This window comes from Kogia breviceps, chromosome 9, assembly GCF_026419965.1.
Source record: "Kogia breviceps isolate mKogBre1 chromosome 9, mKogBre1 haplotype 1, whole genome shotgun sequence".
NCBI lineage: Eukaryota > Metazoa > Chordata > Mammalia > Artiodactyla > Physeteridae > Kogia > Kogia breviceps.
In genome coordinates, this window is record NC_081318.1 from 111,123,581 (window position 1) to 111,143,929 (window position 20,349).

The following is a 20,349-nucleotide window of genomic DNA, read 5'->3' on the forward strand; positions in this document are numbered from 1 at the left end:
TTGTTAAGGATGCTTTGCATCTATGTTCATCAGTGATATTGGCCTGTAGTTTTCTTTCTTTGTGACATCTTTGTCTGGTTTGGATAGCAGGGTGATGGTGGCCTCAAAGGATGAGTTTAGGAGTGTTCTTCCCTCTGCTATCTTTTGGAAGAGTTTGAAAAGGATAGTTGTTAGCTCTTCTCTAAATGTTTGATAGAATTTGCCTGTGAAGCCATCTGGTCCTGGGCTTTTGTTTGTTGGAAGATTTTTCATCACAGTTTCAATTTCAGTGTTTTTGATTGGTCTGTTGATATTTCCTATTTCTTCCTGGTTCAGTCTTGGCAGGTTGTGCATTTCTAAGAATTTCTCCGTTTCTTCTAGGTTATCCATTTTATTGGCATAGAGTTGCTTGTAGTAATCTCTCATGATCTTTTGTATTTCTGCAGTGTCAGTTGTTACTTCTTTTTCATTTCTAATTCTATTGCCTTGAGTCTTCTCCCTTGTTTTCTTGATGAGCCTGGCTACTCATTTACCAATTTTGTTTAACTTCTCAAAGAAGTAGCTTTCAGTTTTATTGATCTTTGCTATAGTTTCCTTCATTTCTTTTTCATTTATTTCTGATCTGATCTTTATGATTTCTTTCCTTCTGCTAAATTTGGGGCTTTTTGTTCTTCTTTCTCTAATTGCTTTAGGTGCAAGGTTAGGTTGTTTATTTGAGATGTTTCCTGTTTCTTAAGGTAGGATTGTATTGCTAAAAACTTCCCTCTTAGAACTGCTTTTGCTGTATCCCATAGGTTTTGGGTCCTCATGTCTCCATTGTCATTTGTTTCTAGGTATTTTTTGATTTCCTCTTTGATTTCTTCAGTGATCACTTCGTTATTAAGTAGTGTATTGTTTATCCTCTATGTGTTTGTATTTTTTACAGATCTTTTCCTGTAATTGATATCTAGTCTCATAACGTTGTGGTCGGAAAAGATACTTGATACGATTTCAATTTTCTTAAATTTACCAATGCTTGATTTGTGACCCAAGATATGATCTATCCTGGAGAATGTTCCATGAACACTTGAGAAGAATGTGTATTCTGCTGTTTTGGGGTTGAATGTCCTATAAATATCAAAAAAGTCCATCATTTTTCATGTATTATTTAAAGTTTGTGTTTCCTTATTTATTTTCATTTTGGATCATCTGTCCATTAGTGAAAGTGGGGTGTTAAACTCCCCTACTACGATTGTGTCACTGTCAATTTCCCCTTTTATGACTGTTAGTATGTGCCTTATGTATTGAGGTGCTCCTATGTTGGGTGCATAAATATTTACAATTGTTATATCTTCTTCTTGGATCAATCCCTTGATCATTATGAAGTGTACTTCTTTGTCTCTTTTAATAATCTTTATTTTAAAGTCTATTTGTCTATATGAGAATTGCTACTCCAGCTTTCTTCTGATTTCCATTTGCATGGAATATCTTTTTCCATCCCCTCACTTTCAGTCTGTATGTGTTCCTAGGTCTGAAGTGGGTCTCTTGTAGACAGCATATAGATGGGTCTTGTTTTTGTATCCATTCAGTCAGTCTGTGTCTTTTGGTGGGAGCATTGAATCCATTTACATTTAAGGTAATTATCAATATGTATGTTCCTATTCTCATTTTCTTAATTGTTTTGGGTTTGTTTTTGTAGGTCTTTTCCTTCTTTTGTGTTTCTTGCCTAGAGAAGTGCCTTTAGCTTTTGTTGTAAAGCTGGTTTGGCGGTGCTGAACTCTCTCAGCTTTTGCTTGTCTGTAAAGGTTTTAATTTCTCCATCAAATCTGAATGAGATCCTTGCTGGTAGTGTAATCTTTGTTGTAGGTTTTTCTCCTTCATCACTTTAAATATGTCCTGCCACTCCCTTCTGGCTTGCAGAGCTTCTGCTGAAAGATCAGCTCTTTCTGCTGAAAGATCCGTTGTGGGGATTCCCTTGTGTGTTATTTGTTGTTTTTGCCTTGTTGCTTTTAATATGTTTTTTTTTTTTTCGCTTGCTGCTTTTAATATGTTTTCTTTGTATTTAATTTTTGATCGTTTGATTAATATGTTTCTTGGTGTGTTTCTCCTTGGATTTATCCTGTGTGGGACTCATTTTGCTTCCTGGACTTGGTTAACTACTTGCTTTCCCATATTAGGGAAGTTTTCAACTATAATCTCTTCAAATATTTTCTCAGTCCCTTTCTTGTTCTCTTCTTCTGGGTGCATTTAATGTTAGTGTATTTAATGTTGTCCCAGATGTCTCTGAGACTGTCCTCAGTTCTTTTCATTCTTTTTTCTTTATTCTGCTCTGCAGTAGTTATTTTCACTATTTTATCTTCCATGTCACTTATCCGTTCTTCTGCCTCAGTTATTCTGCTATTGATCCCTTGTAGATAATTTTTAATTTCATTTATTGTGTTGTTCATCATTGCTTGTTTCCTCTTTAGTTCTTCTAGGTTCTTGTTAAATGTTTCTTTCATTTCCTCTATTCTATTTCCAAGATTTTGGATCATCTTTACTATCATTATTCTGAATTATTTTTCAGGTAGACTGCCTATTTCCTCTTCATTTGTTAGGTCTGGTGGGTTTTTTCCTTGCTCCTTCATCTGCTGTGTGTTTTTCTGTCTTTTCATTTTGCTTATCTTACTGTCTTTGGGGTCTCCTTTTCCCAGGCTGCAGGTTCGTAGTTCCCATTGTTTTTGGTGTCTGTCCCCAGTGGATAAGGTTGGTTCAGTGGGTTGTGTAGGTTTCGTGGTGGAGGGGGCTAGTGCCGGTGTTCTGGTGGATGAGGCTGGATCTTGTCTTTCTGGTGGTCAGGTCCCTGTTTGGTGGTGTTTTGGGGTGTCTGTGGCCTTATTATGATTTTAGGCAGCCTCTCTGCTAATGGATGGGGCTGTGTTCCTGTCTTGCTAGTTGTTTGGCATAGGGTGTCCAGCACTGTAGTTTGCTGGTCATGAGTGGAACTGGTTGTTAGCGTTGAGATGGAGATCTCTGGGAGAGCTTTAACTGTTTGATATTACATGGGGCTGGGAGGTGTCTGGTTGAGCAATGTCCTGAACTTGGCTGTCCTACCTCAGAGGCTCAGACCTGACACCCAACCGGAACACCAAGACCCTGTCAGGCACTCAGCTCACAAGGAAAGGGAGGAAAAAAAGAAAATGAAAGAAAAATAATAATCATAAAATATAATTATTAAAATAAAAAATAAATATTTTTAAAATAAAATAATAAAGAATAATTTAAAAAAGAAAGAAGAGAACAACTGAACCAAAAAACATATCTACCAGTGATAACAATCACCATGAAATATATTTTTAAAAAAACAAAAACAAAGAAAGCAACCAAATCAATCAACAAATCTACCAATGATAATAAACTCTAAATCCTAAACTAAGATAAACATAAAACCAGTAACAAATTAGATGCAGAATCCAAACCTCAAGTCTACATTTGCTCCCAAAGTCCACCGCCTCAATTTTGGGATGGATCATTGTCTATTCAGGTATTCCACAGATGCAGAGTACATCAACTTGATTGTGGAGATGTAATTCACTGCTCCTGAGACTCCTGGGAGAGATTTCCCTTTCTCTTCTTTTTTCACACGGCTCCTGGGGTTCAGCTTTGGATATGGGCCCTCCTCTGTGTTTATGTCACCTTAGGGCATCTGTTCTTCACTCAGACAGGATGGGCTTAAAGTAGCAGCTGATTAGGGGGCTCTGTCTCATTCAGGCTGGGAGGTGGAGTGGTATGGAATGAGGGGTGAACCTGTGGTGGCTGATGCCAGCGTGACATCGCAACAGCCTGAGGAATGCTGTGTGTTCTCCCTGGGAAGTTGTCCCTGGATCACAGGACCCTGGTAGCGGCGGGCTGCACAGGCCTCTGGGCGGGGAGGTGTGGATAGTGAATTGTGCTAGCACACAGGATTCTTGGTGGCAGCGGCAGCAGCGTTATTCTTTCATGCTAGTCTCTGGTGTCTGGGCTGATAGCAGCAGTGCACAGCCTTCTCTGGAGCTCGTTTAGGCAGTGCTCTGAATCCCCTCTCCTCACACACTCCAAAACAATGGTCTCTTGTCTCTTAGGCAGGTCCAGAGTTTTCCCCGGAATTCCTCCCAGCTAGCTGTGGTCCACTAGCCCCCTTCAGGCTCTGTTCATGCAGCCAACCCCAGTCCTCTCCCTGGGATCTGACCTCCGAAGCTGGAGCCTCAGCTCCCAGCCCTCACCCGCCCTGGTGGGTGAGCAGACAAGCTTCTCAAGCTGGTGAGTGTTGGTCAGCACCTATCCTCTCTGTGAGAATCTCTCTGCTTTGCCCTTTGCACCCCTGTTGCTGTGCTCTACTCCATGGCTCTGAAGCTTCCACCCTGCCCACTCTCCATCGCTGCCAGTGAAGGGGCTTCCTAGTGTGTGAGATCTTTTCCTCCTTCACAGCTCCCTCCCACTGGTGCAGGTCCCATCTCTATTCTTTTGTCTCTGTTTATTCTTTTCTCTTTTGCCCTACCCAGGTACGTGGGGAGTTTCTGGTCTTTTGGGAAGTCTGAGGTCTTCTGCCAGTGTTCAGTAGGGGTTCTGTAGGAGTTGTTCCATATATAGATGTATTTTTGATGTATTTGTGGGGAGGAAGGTGATCTCTGCATCTTACTCCATCTTGAAGGTCCCTCCCAAAGATTATATTTTAAGCACAATTCTTGCACATAGAAACTGTATAACTTGGGAAAAGTAAGTAAATCGTAAATGATATTGTGAATTAAATATTATATAATGCAAGTAAAGCACCGATGAGAGATCTTGACACATAATAAGGAAAGTTTTACTAATAGTGAATTTTTGCATACAAGGTATATGATAGAGCAGAAATACTCCACTCAATTTTGACACTTTTACAGACTAACACTTCTTGATGAATGTGTAAAATCAGTTTTTAAAACATCAATTGTTTAGATGTTATGTATGCAGAAAGCTTTTAGCATTCTTCAGAACATTAAAGAAATATCTCAATTCCACATGGCATTAACTTTGCTCTCACTTTGTTGATTCCAGCTCCATGAATTTATCATGGAATTAATATTGCTCTTGGCTTGTAGTTTATTTGTTATGTGGTTCAAGAAGTTATGGGGCATCAAAAGAACACAAAATAGTATATAGGGTTATTTAAAATACCATGCAATTCAGATAAAAGTATGTTCTGTTATTCTGTAACCTTAAAACATAATCATCCTTTCATATAAATCCTGTCAGCTCAGAATGTTCCAGGTTACTGTCCTACAAGTGAACATGACATCAGAAAAGTGCTCATAGACTCCTGGAGGTTTGACAATCAGTAGCCATTTTTTATGTAATTTTGCCTTCAAATGTATTCTCAAAATTCTTCAAATGTTTTGGGTAATTCCAATTTGCATTTCCTTAAAAATATAAATAGATCATACAAAAAGTGATATATCAAAATTCTTATTTACCTGAACACTTTATTTTGTTACCAAGTCTGTAGCCACAGAATCATACCCCTACCCTTCCCTGGAATAGAAACCAATTACTCGTACCTAAGTTTCAGGAGGAAGCTGCAACAGGAAAAAACAAGAAGAGGTTAAACCAGCTAGGCCCAAGATGGGGGATGATTTGACTTCCATTGGACCTTGAGCCTCATTATACACTCATTGTAATGCATTAGCTAAATGACACACCCACCAGCATTATGACAGTGGACAGTTGCCATGACAACAACCAGACGAGACCAAACAAGGACTGAAAAGGAGTGTTCCAGGTTGAAACCGCACCCCTGTTCTTGAATAACTCACGAATATTCCTCCCACTCTTTCCAAATCCCTCCCCTTTACACCTGGACTCTCCTATTATAGTATTTGGTGTCTCCACCCGAATCAGGTTAAGAAGCTGATTTGCGAACTAGGTTCCCGCTTTTCCATTCTTTGGCCATTGAGTAAAGCTTGTGCTGTTCCAGTCTCAGCATGGGTTTTGCTGCTGAAATCTGATGGGAAGAAGAACCTCTCTGGTCAAGACACAAAGGGTCTCAGACAAGGCTAGGACGCTGGTGTGGGTCAGGTCGACCAGTTCGGTAACAAGTAGATTTATGACACTGGTTTGACTATATGTTTCCTGTGGCACGTTTAATCGCATATGATTAACAATTGTGAAAATATGATAATAGAGTTGTCTTTGGGGGTAAGTATCAGGTTCATGCCTCTAATAAACAGAGCCACGCTTCCTTTGGAAAATCCTTCCATCAGCTCACACTCACTTCGTTTTTTTCACACTCACATTTAACACTTGTCAATTTCCTCACCTTGCCTTTCATCTGTGACCAACACTCCCTCTGTGGTCAATGAGATCACTGCTCCCAGCTTGAAGTCTGGCAGCCATATGCGTATCATACCATTAATTCCCAAATCGTCTACCGTCAGTAAATCTTTTAATTCATTAATTGTTGCCTCAAAATCTCTCTCATGGGCTTCCCTGGTGGCGCAGTGGTTGAGAGTCCGCCTGCCGGTGCGGGGGACACGGGTTCGTGCCCTGGTCCGGGAGGATCCCACATGCCGCGGAGCGGCTGGGCCCGTGGGCCATGGCCGCTGGGCCTGTGCGTCCGGAGCCTGTGCCCCGCGACGGGAGAGGCCACAGCAGTGAGAGGCCCGCATACCGCAAAAAAAAAAAAAAAAAAAAAAAAAAAAATCTCTCTCATGCGGTCTGTTTCTTTTCATTCCAGAAGCCTGTTTTTTTTTTTTTTTAATAGACCCTTAGCTGTTCTCCCAGATCACGGTCTTTTTTACTCCCGATACTTTTCATTTATCACAACCAGACATTGCCAGACATTTTCCATCAACTTGCCTTCTGCTTAAAATGGAACAACCCAGAGCCATCCCACCCAGTTCCATCCCCTCCCAGATCATGGAGATCTAGATTCTAAATGCCCTGATTCCCAGGTTTCCACCCTCTTCCCTCCCTGCCACAGAGCCTGACCTCAGGAAAACAGGACTCAGAAGAGTCCTGGCAGCATCTGAGCCATCAGGCCTGTCCTCTGAATTCTGTCCTTTCTGGTCCTTCACTCACAACTTTCCTCCCTCCCAGACCAGGCCAAACCCATCCAGCTCATTTTATTCTACTGCTTAACAGAGCTCTGCAATTATTTAATTGAATCATGGAAAAGCATTTTTTTTTTTTACACAACTGTAAAATTCTTAGGATGGTTTGAATGTCCACATGACCCCAAACAATTGGATTAATAACTCCCTGGTTTATATGTGAACTTTCAGCACATATTTGCATCTGTTTCTTTTTTTATCAAAATGTTATGATCGAATAGACATTTGTGTACTGATTTGTTCTTTTTTTAAATCATACATTTACAGTTTCCCAATAGTCTTAGGAATAGGTGGGGGATTATTGTTTGTTTAATGACAATTATGTGACAAAAAGTATACTATCTGCTTTGCCAAGCAAGAAATTTCATTTTTCCAAATGCACAGTAGATATCAGTGTGTATGACTACTGGAGATTGTGGTGTGATTAATCTTTCTTTTCAGGCAAAAGAAGAAAGGAAAAGCGGGCATTTCTTTTTTTAACCTCCAAATCAAAAACTTTTATTCTTGTTTAAAGATGGCACGATTTGAAATTTGAAACTTTCACAAATATTTTACACAACTGTTGATAATTAACCCAACCAGTACATGACAGCAAATTGGTCTGAAATCATATCATCCACAGGCTTCTATTTTTAGATCAAAATGGTTTACATAATAAACCAAACATAAGGAAAAATTGAGAAACTTTACATTTTGATTATTTCTAATGTTTTCTACTTTTTAAATATATGTCTCTATTTCTATCTCTTTTCCTTGGGTTGCTAACTAGACTGTGTAGTATTTTTATGAATAAATTAGTACTTAATTTATATAGTTTTGACCCCTCCCCTCAAAAAGACATACTTAGATTTTCATCAATGACAGCCTTATATATGAGATTTTATGGGGTTTTAGTTGTCTCTATTCATTTGCTTACACAACACAGAGGGGGCTTTGTATGCCTTGTGGCTCTGCCCCATAAAATTTTAAATGATGGTCTACATCCATCATATTAATAGTCCAATTAAGAGTGCACAGCATGCTGTGGTTCTACCTGATTTACCTCTCCTGATAAACAAATAGATAATATTTCTAGTTAGATACACAGTATTGAGATTACTGGGGAAACTAGATTTAAACTTGTAGGCTCGCCGTTAGTAAGGACAAATATAGTTTGCAGGCGCCAAGATATGCATATTGTATGTCTTATCAGGGCTGCGTCTCATGCAGGAAGAAACCTGTGACAAGGTCTTCTCAGCAGATGTGAAACCAATTCATCGTGATAATTATAAGTTTATAATTATAAACTATTAAAGATGTGGCATTTTCCAATGTGCCTAGACCTCTCATGAGTGTTCTGAAAGCACCACTAGTCAATTGACTAAAATAATATCATTTGTCTCCATGACTCAATTTCAAGGTAAAATGTTTCGCATTATAAGGCAATGGAGTCGTCTTCACAAAGCTGAAGCTTAATCTAAGTAATGAGTAACATTAATCAAAGTCCAACAGGACTAATCAGGCTTCAGACAATGCAACCATTTAAAAAGTTTGCTAATGAGTGTTTCAAGTGGAAGTGAGTGATTTTATTCTTAGGTAAAATATCACTATTCAGGACCATCCACTGGAAACATTAAACCCTAGTAGGAAAGCCACTGCTGTAGCCTTCTGAAATTACCTATAAAAACTTCTTCAACAATGGTCAGGAATTGAATATATTTGCATAATATGCAATTTCAGTGCCCAGTGGTTTTCTGAGTAATGCATCACTTGTCGAGTTTCATCTCAGGTTAGCATAATGTTTTTTCTCTAGCCACTGAAGGGGTCTGAGTCTGTTTTGCATTACTTTTCTGTGTTTAGCACGGGACAAACAAAAAGAAATGACAAACTTCCAAATAAACTAAGGAAGCTTTGACTAAAATGGCAGGAAAACAAGGTGAAATGAGAGGTGAGGAGTAATTTTGTCCTTACCTTTGCCTGATTATTATTTACTTACTCTTTTTCTCATCACTGTAGTAGGTAGAAAAATGCCCACCCCTCCACCTCCCCACCCACCAACTGGAAAGGTGTGCCTGGACATGTGTGAATAGTCCTGGATCCTGGGAATATAATACCTTTCATGGCCAAAGGGACTTTGCAGGTGTGATTAAATTAAGGTTCTCAAGAAGGGGAAATTACCCTGGATTATCCAGGTAAGCCAAATGTAATCAATAAGGTCCTTATTAGAGGGACAGAGGAAGGTCGCAGTGAAAAAGAGATTTGAAGGTACTACACTTCTGGCTGGGTGTGGAGGGTGCTGTCACCAGCCAAAGAATGTGGAAATCTCTAGAAACTGGAAAAAGCAAGAAATCACATTCTCCCCTGGAGACTTCAGAGGAATGCTGCTCTGCAGACACCTTGATTTTAGCCCAGTCAAAACCATTTTAGTGTGATGTCTGGAGTTGTAAGATAATAAATCGATGTTGCTTTAAGCCACAAAGTATACGGCAATTTGTTACAGCAGCCATAGAAAACTAATATAAAAAGTGAGGGGATAAATGTGTATGTATGGCTGATTCATTTTGCTGTACACAATGTTGTGAAGCAACTATACTTCAATAAAAATTAATTTTTAAAAAGATAACTAATAATACCACCTACATGGCGTCTACCTTCTATTCCTGGATATTATCCATCTGAATGTCTGCCATTTGCATCTCAAAATCCCCTTTTTATTAGAACATCACCATGACCTTCCTCAGTTATCTTCCTTAAACAAATATTTGGTGGGCACCTTAAGGTACTTAGCATTTGAAGAGGCTCGGTGGGCGCTTCAAGTGTTCAGGTCTTAGGAGAAAGGAGAGATCCCTTTTTGCTGGGGAAATTGTAAATATCTTTGTTGACAGGGATTACTGCAGTAATTTTTACTGTTCTCCTCTTCCTTAAATTTTATCACGGACATTACAAAAAATATTTTCTTAAAAAATGAGGAATAGGGGCTTCCCTGGTGGCGCAGTGGTTGAGAGTCCGCCTGCTGATGCAGGGGATAGGGGTTCGTGCCCCGGTCCGGGAAGATCCCACATGGCGCGGAGCGGCTGGGCCCGTGAGCCGTGGCCACTGAGCCTGCGCGTCCGGAGCCTGTGCTCCGCAACCGGAGAGGCCACAAACAGTGAGAGGCCCGCGTACGGCAAAAAAAAAAAAAAAAAAAGAGGAATAAATGCCTCAGTTTGGTGTTCATGACACCCTACATTCTGCTGTTGGCTGCATTGTTCACTACATATTATAAACACAGACAAAATGTTTCCAAAACTAGAAAATCACATGGAGTTTAGGCCCATCGTTTTCTGTGAAATCAAGTCTATGTTGACATACAGTGAATTCAGTTTGGGAAATGTTCTGATTATTTTTTTTTTTATAGTTTATTTGAAAATGGAGAAACTGAGGATTTAGGAACCTTGATTTTATAACAAATCAGTGGCCACACTGTGCACATTTCTCCTATCAAAGGTGGATATGAATTCAGGAACTGATGACTTTTTCTCTTAAAATCAGTGGCTGCTCTTCCACATCCTGGAGAAATTGACTAGATATCACTGATGTTCCTGATCAAGCTCTGATTAGAACAGTATATTAACTAATAAAAGGATCTGCTTACCAAGGCTACCAGAGCACCTGACCTGGACCATCTGGCTGTTTGTCATGATATCACTCACACTCCACTGATGTGTTGTCCTAACAGCAAGGACCACTTTAGTCTAATACTCTCCAGTGTCCATTTTTTCTTCCCTAAGAGTATATTTGGATGAAAGCAATGATTCAGAATGCTGTATTAGTCATTAATGCAGGAGGCCACCAAGAGTTCCTGGCTCTCTACCTTCTGATCCTCTAGTAGAATTTCACTTCAGAAACTCCTGGAGGTCCTACAGGTTCATGCCACAAGTTCTAGCCAATAAGTCTGAGCACATTTCTGGCTTGAGGGCTCTTTCCCTCAAATGTGGTGACTGACCATGTCCAAGAAGGTGCCTGATCCATAAGCCAGAGCATCTGAGAGACCCAATGAGCAGAATACCTTTGGCTGACAAGAGAAGGACAAGAAGTATGAAGAATAAATAAATCCTTGTTGTTTTCAACCACTGATATTTTGAGGTTGTTGGTTATGACAGCATAACCTAGCGTGTCCTGACTGATACATATACCTACATGATGATGTACACACAAAAATGAGAAAGTGAGAGTGAGAACAAGAATAAAAGTAGTATATTTAGTGAGAGTTAAAGAAATGGGAAACTAGCAAATAGTCAAGAAAGAGCAGAGGTAGAAAGCCCTGTTCATCTCTCCTTGAACACTCCAGAACACTCCAGAACACTCCAGAAATACAGTCCCCAACCTCTTTATGTATAATGACCCATTTCAACCACAAAATATACTAAAGATGCCTAAGTGACAGTAGATGTGCTTTTCATTCATTTATTGAGAAAATAAATGATGACCAAATGCCTGTTATAAATTTAGAAGTGCATCACACATTTTTATTTCTAGATAACCATTTTATGCATTGTAAGTACATTTCTGGATATTAGAAAAATGTAAATACATATGTATGAAAGACACTATTCAGTCTTGTAGAGGACGCTTGTTATGTTTATGGTTTAACAGTCACTGGTATTATTTTTTTTTTTTGTGCACAGAGAATATTCGGCTTCTGTTGCTCCAATTAAAGGATCAGACAGCTTAGTTATTAGTGGTCCAGGAGCACTGTCCCAAGGAGCATGATGTAACTCTCTTCCCAATATTTGGTTCTCAATATGCCCCCACCCCCAGGGCCTAATCAATATTAAATGTCTAACTGGTTCCCTGAATCTTCAGCATTTTGGCTATTCCTTAACTACTTCTGAAAGGGCATGTTCCAGTCAAAACTCTTCTAAACAAACCTGCTGCCATCTTTATTTCCAACACCAAGAGCAGAAACTCATATAATCTGTTCTGAGATCATTCATCAGTTTGCTTGTCCTGCAGTTAGCATGATAAAATAAAGATGCCTCTTAGGGATGTTAAATAGTGACTGAAGCCAAATCCCCACCTCTGACATTATCTCAGATTCATGGAGCCCCTATGATGCTGGGATCAGACAGCATCAGAGCTGAGCTTCAACTTCCACTGGCCAAGGACCTCTGGTCCCCAAAACAAGACAGACTAATAGTAACCAAACTCATAAGACACAGATTGAAAAAATGAGGATGGTGTTTATTGATTTACTATGAGAAACGAGGCTACCAGGGGTCCTGGGATGCTCAGATCTATTATTCAACATGAACGTCCCCTACCTGGGAGACAACTTGTAATCAGGGCGGTGGTTTGGGAGCCAGCTGTAAAAGGATAAGGTATAAGTTGTACAATAATAAGGCTCATATTATCAAGTGCAATATATGCATCTGCTTAAAAGTGATAAACATGCCATGCTGAATTGGCAAACATAGATGAATAAGGTCCCCAAATCTCCGAATTTCTGAGGAAGACTGCCCAAGGCTATCTCCTTGACACCCTTTCTTTCCAGGCTCCATACAGATGTCTCCTTTCCTGTGAGCACAGTTATTCTTCAAAGGTAGTTGCAAGATAGAGGAATCTACACATCAGTCTTTACTTGATCTGAATCCACTGGTTCTGCATTTAACATAGACGATGTCTGCTTTTGCATTAATAATATCACCATCGTCACCATAAATAAATGTGGGAAGTGTTAATGACATTTGTTTAAGCCTCAGAATCTTAGATAACTTGCTCTATTTATATATTTTTCAGGACTCATATTGTCAACCCTTTTCTCTCTGTGGAACACAGATGTCCTTCTAAGAGAAGGACATCTTTGAATTAGAGTTCAAATTTTACAAACCAAAAAGTGTATCTTTTGCACCCTGCAAGTGCTAAATAAAGGTTTGTTATTTTAACTTAAACTGAACCGGGAGAATGATGTCTTCAAAACAGTCAAAGAGTTTCCTACTGTCTTCCAAAGAGCAACACTTTTAACAATCACTCCCAGAAAAGAGTGCCTTTATGAAAATCCAGGAATCCAGTGGAGAAATTCCAGCACACTACTGGAGAAAAAACAATCAAGAGAGACTGCATTAGAGACAGGACAGAAACAGTTTCACTGCTCCCACGTGGCCCCTGCCCTCAGGTGCCATGGTTTGGTAACAGGAGACTGCTCAGACTGGAATTTCTCTCCTGGGGACAGTGAGAGCATGGAGTGAGAACCAGGCTTTTCCAGGTGTACGGCTGCTGCCAAAGAGACCCACATCTTTCTTGTCCCATCCAGAAGGCCAAAGTGAACTGCAAGGCTGGGAAGCGGGGAGCAGCTGAAAGAACAGCATTCAGGGCTCTCCAATGCAGATCTTAACTGTGCTGTGGAATTCATCAGGATGCCTGCCCATGAGCCACTGGGGATCCCCAATACTAGCCCACAGGCACCTCCAATATTTCACATACCTCACTGACACACACATCTCACTGAGTCTGTCCTCAAAGGCAATGAAAGTGAGACTTTGCAGGCAGTTAGTGAGCACATGAAGAAACCAGCTTGACGCTGCAGGATTGAGAGAAATGATACAAACTTGAGCATTTGGCATTGCCCTAGAGAAAACAAAGAAGGCCGTCGGCACCTGGTGTGGCTTGGCAGGATGGAGAAAAGACATAAAATCTTAGGAAATCCCTTTCCAAGAGATAACAAGAAGTGTGGAACAGTGTATGCATAGAAAAATCTGAGAAAACCTCAGAATCCCTAGCAGGGCTGATGAAAGATATTTTGTTCTTGAAGCCAATCAATAAGACTGGAAGGGCTGATTCCTTCCTCAAATGTAAAAATAGCAACCTAAAGTCTTCCAGGTGCATTAAGAGCCAAGAAAACATGAAACTGACAAAGGATCACAATAATTTTTCAAAAACTCCCCAAAGAGATGTACCCAATAAAAAATTCAAAATAGTTGTTTTAAAGAAGCTATAAGAAAATTTAGAAAGATAATTCAGTGAAATCAGGAAAATAATGGATGGACAAAGTGAAGTTAAACAGAGATACAGAAATCATAAAAAAGAACCTAAAATAGAATTACCATATGACCCAGCAATCCCACTACTGGGCATATACCCTGAGAAAACCATAATTCAAAAAGAGTCATGTACCACAATGTTCACTGAAGCTCTATTTACAATAGCCAGGACATGGAAGCAACCTAAGTGTCCATCAACAGATGAATGGATAAAGAAGATGTGGCACATATATACAATGGAATATTACTCAGCCATAAAAAGAAATGAAATTGAGTTATTTGTAGTGAGGTGGATGGACTAGATTCTGTCATACAGAGTGAAGTAAGTCAGAAAGAGAAAAACAAATACCATATGCTAACACATATATATGGAATCTAAGAAAAAAAAAGGTCATGAAGAACCTAGGAGTAAGATGGGAATAAAGACACAGACCTACTAGAGAATGGACTTGAGGATATGGGGAGGGAGAAGGGTAAGCTGTGACAAAGTGAGAGAGTGGCATGGACATATATACACGACCAAATGTAAAATAGATAGCTAGAGGGAAGCAGCCGCATAGCACAGGGAGATCACCTCTGTGCTTTGTGACCACCTAGAGGGGTGGGATAGGGAGGGTGGGAGGGAGGGAGACGCAAGATGGAAGAGATATGGGAACATATGTATATGTATAACTGATTCACTTTGTTATACAGCAGAAACTAACACACCATTGTAAAGCAACTATACTCCAATAAAGATGTTTAAAAAAAAAGTACCAGATATTCTGGAGCTGAAAAATATAATGAATAAAATAAAAAATGCAATAGAGAATATTAATAACTGACAATCAAGCAGAAGAAAGAATCTGTGAAGTGGAAGACATATCACTTGAAATTACCCAGTCAGAGGAGAAAAAAAACAACTAAGAGGAATGAAAAAGAGTGAAGAAGGCCTTTGGGAACCTAGGATATCATGAAAAGAGGCAACCTATGAATTACTGAAGTCCCAGAAAGACAAAAGAGGGAAAAGGAGACAAATTTTATTTAAAGAAATATGGCTGAGAGGTTACCAAATCTGGGAGAAATGTGGACATCCAAAGTTCATGAAGATCATAGGTCCAAACTTTTCCAACTTCCAAACTTGTCCAAACTTTTCAACCCCAAGCAATCTTTTTCAAAACTCATTGTATAAAACTGTTTGAAATCAAAGACAAAGAGAGAACTTTAAAAATAAGAAGAGGAAAAAAACAAAAAATTCTTACATGCAAGGGAACCCTCATAAACCTATCAGCAAATTTCTCAGCAGAAACTTTCCAGAGAGAGTGAAATGATATATTCAAAGTGCTGAAAGAAAAAACCAAGAATACTTTATTTGGCAAAGTTGTCCATCAGAAATAAAAGGAAAGTTAGACTTTCTCAAGAAAACAAAAGAAGAGGTAGTTCATCAACACTAGGCCTGCCTTGCAAGAAATACTGAAAGTCCTTCAGGCTAAAATAAAAGTACACTAAAGAGTAACATGACAACAGATGAACATGTACAACACATTGGTAAAGGTAGGTATATAATCAAATTCAGAATACTCTAATACTGTAATATGGGGGTATATTAATCTCTTAACTCTAGAATAATGGATAAAGAACACAGGACTTAAAAAGTATAGCTACAATCATTGGTTAATGGATACACAATATAAAAAGAGGTAAACTGTAAACAACCCAAGTGCCCATCAACAGAAAATTGTGGTATAACATGCAACGAAATATTACTCAGTCATTCAAAAAATAATGAAACATTGCCATTTGAAGCAACATGGATGGACCTAGAGAATATTATACTTAGTGAATTAAGTCAGACAGAGAAAAACAAATACTATATGATATCACATATAAGTGGAATCTAAAAATAATACAAATGAAACTATATACAATGCAGAAATAAATTCACAGACATAAAAAACAAACTTATGGTTACCAAAGGGGAGAAGGATGGAGGGAGGGACAAATTAGGAGTTTGGGATTAACAGATACAAGCTACTATACATAAAGTAGATAAGCAATAAGGATTTATTATATAGCACGGGGAATTATAGTCTATATCTTGTAATAACGTAAAATGGAATATAATCTGAAAAAAAATAACTAAATCACTTTGCTGTACACTTGAAACTAACACAGTATTGTAAATCAACTACACTTCAAAAAAAAAAAATACAAATTTTTAAAAAGATGTAAATTTTGGCATCAAAAACACAAAATGGGAGGAAGAGTAAAAGGGTAAAATTTTTGTATGTGATTGAAGTTGTCATTACCTTAAAATAGACAGTTATATCTATAAGATGTTTACATAAGCTTCATGGTAACCACAAAGCAAAACCCTACAGTAGATCACAAAAGATAAAGGAATCAAAGCATACAAGCCGAGAATACTCAATAGGGAAAGAATAGCCACTTCGATAGTCATGGAAAAAAATCGGCATTCTCATGGGAAAGAATGAAAATGGACCTGTATCTTGTAACATTCACAAACCTTAACTCAAAATGGATTAAAGACTTAAATGTAAGACCTAAAACTTAAACACTTTTAGAAGAAAACACAGGGGAAAATCTCCTTGACATTGGTCTTGGAAATAGTTTTTTGGGGGATACAACACACAGGCAACAAATACAAAAACCAACCAGTGGGACAACCGTAAACTAAAGAGCTTCTTCACAGCAAAAGAAACAGTCAACAAGAATAAAAGGCAACCTATGGAATGGGAGGAAATATTTGCAAACCATACATAAATAAGGGGTTAATATCCAGAATATATGGGTTGGCCAAAAAGTTCGTTCGGGTTGTTCCATAACATCTGACAAAAAAAGCTGAACAAACTTTATTGGCCAACCCAATACGAGAAACTCATACAACTCAATAGCAAATATATATATATATATATATATAATTAAAAAGTGGGCAGAGGATCTGGAAAGACACTTTCCCAAAGAAGATATACAAACGACCAACAGGTACATGAAAAGATGCTCAACATCCCTAATCCTCAGGGAAATGCAAATCTAAGTCACAGTCAGATATCACCTCACACTTATTTAAATGGCTGTTACCAAAAAGACAAAAGATAACAAGTGTTGAGGAGGAAGTGGAGAAAAGAGAACTATGTATTACATGCTGTCGGTGGGAATGTAATTTGGTAAAGCCATTATGGAAAACAGTACAGAGGTTCCTCAAAAAAAGTAAAAATAGAATTACCATACAATCCAGCAATCATGCTTCTGGGTACATATCCAAAGGAAATGAAATCATTAACTCAAAGAGATATCTGTACCCCCATGTTTATGGCAGCACTATTCACAATAACCAAGACATGGAAACAGCTTAAATGCACACTGATGGATGAACAGATAAAGAAAAGGTGACATAGATAAAATAGAATATTATTCAGCCATAAAAAAAGAAGGAAATCCTGCCATTTTCAAGGACCTAGATGGACTTTGAGGGCATTATGCTAAGTAAAATAAGTCAGACAAAGACACTGTATGAAATTCCATATATGTGAAATCTAAAAAAGTCAAATTAATAAAACCACAGAGTAGAGTGGTCATTGTCAGAGGCTGGTGGGGGTGTGGGAGTAGAATTTGGGGAGATGTGGTTCAAAAGGTGCAAACTTCCAGTTATAAGATGAACAAGTTCTGGGAATCTAATGTCTAGCATGGTGACTGTAGTTAACAGTGCTATATTACATACATAATGTTTGCTAAGCGAGTAGATCTCAAAACTTCTCACTACAAAAAAAAAGTGAGGTAATGAATGTGTTCACTAACCTTATTGTAGTATCATTTCACAATATATATGGGTATCAAGTCAAATTATCATGTTATACACCTTCAAATTACATCATGTTATATGTCAAATATATCTCAATATGGCTGGAGAAAGTTTGAAAAATATAAGATAAATTGAATTGGCCTAAAACCATCTAAAATTTTTAAATTGCACCCATTTGCTTAGTTTTAAGTGGAATAGTCATTTAAAAGAAATATAATTGGGAAAACCAAATAATGAATATGAGTACAAATGGCACCTATGTTTGTGGACTTCAGTAATAAAATGAATATTCCTTTGAAAGATTTTCTAGGGAAGTAAAATAAATGAAATGTCATCTGGGTTTTTCCATATTTTTGTTTTGATAATTGATTTTGTTAATGATATTCTCCTGTACTTTCTAAGTTTGCATGTATTAAGAAAGCAAATATTCCACTATTCTTAACCAAAAAGTCTTTTCTGACTTTTATTAGTTGTATGAATAATATTTTAACAATAATAAAGGAAATAATGTGAAAGAAATATAGCCACCAAATATATCAGCTGTTGCTTTTTTCCAAGGGTACGTGCACTTGAACATAATAAAAGTTATGACATAACTTTTTCATTTGATATTATATCAGAAACATCTTCATATTTACATACAGTCATTACAGTGCCTAGAGTTCCACAATACTTTAAGCATTCCATAATATTTTATCATAGTTATCTACCACAATTCTTTCACCTAATCCCCTATCTTTCTGCATATATTTTATTCCTTTATTTCCATTTCAGAAACAATGTTGTAAAGTATATGTGTGTGCTCTGTATTTTCCAATTTTGAATGATATCCTTTGGGTAAATTCTCCAAGGAAAACAATTTTAGGGTATAAGTTGATATAGTTCTTGTTGTGTTTTACATTATAAATTTACACATTCTCCCACAGCTTATCCTGACTATATATATATATATATATATATATATATATATATATAATTTTTCACTGCAGAATTGTGACACTGGTAAATGTGGACACACATTTCATTCATGCACGCTTCCCACCTTTACCCATCTGGCCCTTGGGTTCCTTAGCAGCTTCATAGGGAGGAGGTGATGATCCCCAAAACAAGGTGGAAGGAGATGGGGTTACCTTCAGATCTTAGCTCCCACTCCTAGGGAGTATGTTTTAAAACTTTCTTCATGGAAGGACTGCTCTAAGAAGAAACATGTGACCTTGAGTCTGTGTGTCCAGAAGGGGAAGATTCATCTGAAAATACAGGCATTCACTCTACAAGCCTTTCTGGGAAGACTCAGCTCTTGAAAGGAAGTTAAGAATGGGAAGACAGGCCTTAGCCTGGAGATGAGAAGGGGCTTCCCTATGCCCTCTCAGTAACACTCCTGAGCTCTGGATGTTGAGATTTATTTTAAATGTTTTAGTGGCTTTCACAATGGAGAGGGAATTGATTTGCATGATGGGAGGTGCAAAGTGCTGTTCCAAGTCAAAGACGCATCCTTTGAGGACCCCATGGAGATTTACCTGGGCATGGCCTTAAACAGCAGACTCAGAAGAGTGGGTGCCGGCAGTGGTACCTCCTCACCTGCAGGTAGGACAGACAAGGTCCAAGAGAGCAGGAGTCTGGAGGAAACTCTGGTTCGAGGACCAAGGCACTGCTATAAATCAGCAGGTGTTAATAAGCCAGGAGACTTGGGGATAAAAACCTCCTTTATACCCACACACTGACAAGGCCTGGGAGCATTCTAGTTGGTTGGAGACAAAGAAAGAGATGCAGTAATAAAAACATTGACTATTACTTAAATGTTAATGACTTTATCATTAGACAGTTTGAGACAAGTTTATTTCATGAAAAAAGAGTTTGGGTTTAGAGTCCTTTTTTCCATAATTTTATTTATTTATTTATTATTAATTAATTTATTTATTTTTGGCTGCTTTGGGTCTTCGTTGCTGTGCACGGGCTTTCCTCTAGTTGCAGAGAGTGCAGAGAGTGAGGTCGACCCTTCGTTGCGGTGCGCGGGCTTCTCACTGCGGTGGCTTCGCGGAGCATGGGCTCTAGGTGCACAGGCTTCCGTAGTTGTGATGCAGGGGCTTAGCTGCTCTGCGGCATGTGGGATCTTCCCGGACCAGGGCTCGAGCACGTGTTCTCTGCGTTAGCAGACGGATTCTTAACCACTGCGCCACCACGGAAGTCCCGGATTTAGAGTCTTAACTCTTGATATTTTCTCGATGTGTGATCTTGCATTCTCCAGAGTAGGGAGAATAATGCATTTCTCATTGAAACATTGTGAGGAATAAAAGCTGGGATAACGATGATGGTAATAATGCTGACATTTATTATGCACCAGACAATGCTCCCCGATCTTTCCATACTTTTGCCTTTAACCATACAATGTTATAATATATACTATTATGATCTCTTCTTTGCAGAGGTGAAAAATGAGAGTCAGATAAGTGAAGGCTCGTATTGCATCACAGGAATATTCTCAGGT